Source organism: Pinus tabuliformis, chromosome 5_2 (assembly GCF_031772625.1).
Source record: "Pinus tabuliformis cultivar Carrire ecotype Pingquan chromosome 5_2, CPIR1, whole genome shotgun sequence".
Taxonomy (NCBI): Eukaryota; Viridiplantae; Streptophyta; class Pinopsida; order Pinales; family Pinaceae; genus Pinus; species Pinus tabuliformis.
Genome location: NC_142306.1, coordinates 1062276277 through 1062280066, shown reverse-complemented (window position 1 = coordinate 1062280066; position 3790 = coordinate 1062276277).

Genomic DNA, 3790 nt, shown 5'->3' with positions numbered 1-3790 from the left:
CCCAAACATTGTTTCTGACTATGGAAGCATATTCCTCTACCATGGCATCAACCCATACTAGCTTCTGCAAGGCTTCCTCAAATGAGGATGGTTCTGTCTCAACTAACTCACTAATCAGAGCGATGTATCCAGTGTATCAATCTGGTGACCTCCTTTTCATGTGTTGTGATGTGGGTGCTCCTACATTCTCTCTAACATCATGCAATAATCTTTTAGCTTCACTGGTGTGCTTCCTTCCATCTATGGATGTCTCTTCATGAGTGGGTGCTTCCACTCTCTGCTCCTTTACTTGTGGCTGCTCCACAACATCTTGAGGTTCTTCCTTTGGAGCCAAAATCTCCTCATCTGCATGCAACTGAAGCTCCCTCTCAAGGGAACATCTCATGGTCTTCTCTTCATCGAACTTCACATCTCTACAAATAACTGTCATCCTATGAGATGGAAGGTACACTTGATAGTTGTGAGGTGTATCAGTGTACCCCACAAATATGCCCAACTTAGTTGTTGGCTCTAGATTTTTCCTTGCATCCTTGGAAACATGACAGTAAACTGATGAACCAAAGATCCTGAAGTGTGACACATCTGGTTTCTTCCTTGAAAAAGCTTCTTCTGGTGTACCCATCCCGAGAATCTGATGATGACTCTTGTTCTACACATATACAATTATGTTGCATGCTTCATCCCACAAGTGCAACGATAGCCCCTGATCATGCAACATCACCTGTGTAGCTCCCACAATAATTATGTTTTTCCTCTTAGCCACCTCATTCTATTGTGGGTTATGGGGTGCTATTAACTCCTGTTGAATTCCTCCTTTTGCAAAGAAGTTCTTGAACTCATTTGACACATATTCACCATCGTTATCAGTCCTACAAGCCTTCACTTTCCTCTCAGTGTCTTTCTCAAAAAGTTCTTTAAATTCGTAAAATTTAGAGAATGTCTGGCCTTTCTTCCGCATGAATAAAATCCAGTACTTATGTGAGAAATCATCTAAAAATATAAAATAATACATGTTCTTGGCCATGGAGGTTGTCGAGAAATGTCCACACACATCTGAGTAAAATCTTTCAAGGACTTCTTGCACCCTACTATCCTTATCATGAAAGGTGACATTGGTGTACTTCCTCAATGTACACCCTTTGCATGTTTCTCGCTACTCTAGTTCACCCTTGGGAAGTCCTGTAGAAATTTGTTGCATGATCATCAAAGCTCCATGTTGCAAATGGACAAGTCTCCTATGCCATAATTCACCAATGTCTTGGCTCTGCACCTTCTATGCTTTCGTGCTCAAGGAAGCACAGCATTCTACATCCGATTTGTAGAGGTTCTTCACATGAACCCAAATTCACTACACTTGTCCTGTGGTGATATGTCTAAGGAAATCATTTCGTTTGCTAAATATCACATTGTAGCCACGGTCTTCCAACATAGCAACTAAAGCTAAATTCTTCTTCAGACCCAGAACATATATATGGCATATTTTAATGTGAGAGGAGAACCAAATTCCATCTGAAAAGTAAATGTACCGATGTCGGTCGCACTATACCTTCCATCATCTCCCATATCAATGTGCATCTAGAGGTCCTTATCCTCCAAGTTGTAACAACCCTGGTGAAAATTCCATGTAAAAATATATAAATGCTATAGATGATGGGAAATGGTATTCCAAGTCGAGTGGTGGGAAGGACGTCCTAGTGGGTGTTCATTGGTTGTTTATGGCTAAGGAAATTGGAAACGGAAATGGATAAGACATTAAACAGGAAAAATCACAATTTTGGCACATTTATTTATGAAAATAAAAGAAATTAGGAGAAAAGTAAGGTGAAAGTTCATAGGTTTCATGTGAGGAGGAAAATGAAGGAAAATAATGGAAAATGAAGAAATAGAGGCCTCATTCATAAAAAGGCTTTTGAAGATCAGTTAGCAAGCTTCTTCTTTTCAGTGTTAAGCTATTAGTTAGTGTAAGCTCTTAGCTCAAGTTTTTGCTTTGGTTATGCATGGGATCAAGAAAGGAAAAGAATGCAAGAGGAAGCAACAATCAATCAAGGAAAGGTAGGATCAAGCAGCTACAACATGCTTCATTGCAGGTATCGACTTGCATGTGTATTTTCCTTACTAGATCTAGCATGCGTGGTATTGCATGTGGTTATTTTATAACATGGCATGGGTTTTTCCAGGTGTGACAGTGTTTTCAACCTAGCCTTGCCATTTCTGGATAGCCATGTTGTGATGGGGTTCTCATGTTTTGGTTGAGCTGTATTTCCAGATGGATTCGAAGCTGAGTGGGGTGGATCTTTGAATGATAGAGCACATGGCCTATTGGCCCCTGAACCAGACTATAGATCACGGTAAAGCCACTGACCTAGTGACCCCTGAGCCAGATTGTAGGTTGTGGTAAAGTCAGGATTGTGTTGCCTCGGCGGGCCTAGGAATCCTTGTCGTTAAATAGCAGGATATACGGTAAATCCAAGGGGTGGTTTTCTCTCTGTTGGGCCTAGTAATCCCAGGTTTGGGATATGCGGTAAATCATAAAGAGCGGGTCTTGGTTTAGGGCCTAGTGATCCGAGTTTGGATTGTAGTAAATCTTGAGAGACTAGGAGACAAGAAAATTCCTCATGGTGTAGGTGGAGAAATTTAGTGGAATCCATGCTTGTTTAGCCTAGTGATCGGGTGGAGATCAATATAAATTTTGTTATGATGTGTTCATTGTGTTGGCCTAGTGATCCAGGATGCATTACATTAAAGCCTGGTTTCTATTGATGAGGGTGAGGTGGTTTAGCCTCTGTATGCCCTGGTTTAGTTCTTTTGGTTTGAGTCCCACATTCATGCTTGGAATATGGCATAGGAGTGAATGGATGAAGAGAGATTTGGGTTGACCATTCTATGGTTGGGTGGAACGTGGTAGTCCCATCTCTGGTTGGTTTATTGCATTCATTAATGAGAAATTCATTCCCTTGATTTTCATGTGAAAATGTACTGATATATATATGTGTGTGTGTGTGTGTGTGTGTGGATTTTGATGGTTGATATGTTTATCGTATTTATGTTCCTATTATGCTAGTTATATGCACATTTTATGAAAACAACTATGTATGGCTCTCACATGTTTTTACTTATATATGAATGGATAATGTGTCTATGACCTAATAGAGGATAATGCGGCAAATGGCATGAGGGAACAATGGTTCATAACGATTCTCAGATAAGTATGAGAACCCTACACTTATGTTAGGTCCCTATAATACTAGTGACTCCCCCATTACTATTGTCATTGTAGCCCTTATTGTTATTGTTGTACCCCTATTGTCCCCATATTGTTATTATTGTGCCCCATAAAATCCCACTATTGTTATCTTTGTGCCCTTATATTATTGTTGTTATGTCGGCTTTGGTTATATTGTGACCCCTTAGACTCCTATATATAGAAAGGAGGTTTTTCCATTTGTATCATCCAAGAATTGTTCATTTGTGTAATGTAAATGAGGTTTGCCCCTTGAAAAGGCTGATTTCTAAGTCATTGGTCTATCTTTTCTATCTTTTTGTGAGCTGGTTTCATAACATTTGGTATCAGAACTTTGGATTCTAGGGTTTCACATCTCCAAACAGGTAATCGTGGCATTTTTGCTATTTTCTGCAATGTTTTAGAAGGTAATAAAAAAACCCATTTGAGCCGAAATCTCTTTGAACCTCGGGTCCAAATTTCAATTCTTTTCTCGCTATATTTTTGGAGATATGATCCAAGGAAGTTAGGGTTTTTGAAAGACACCAAATTATATCTCAAACAGGTGAC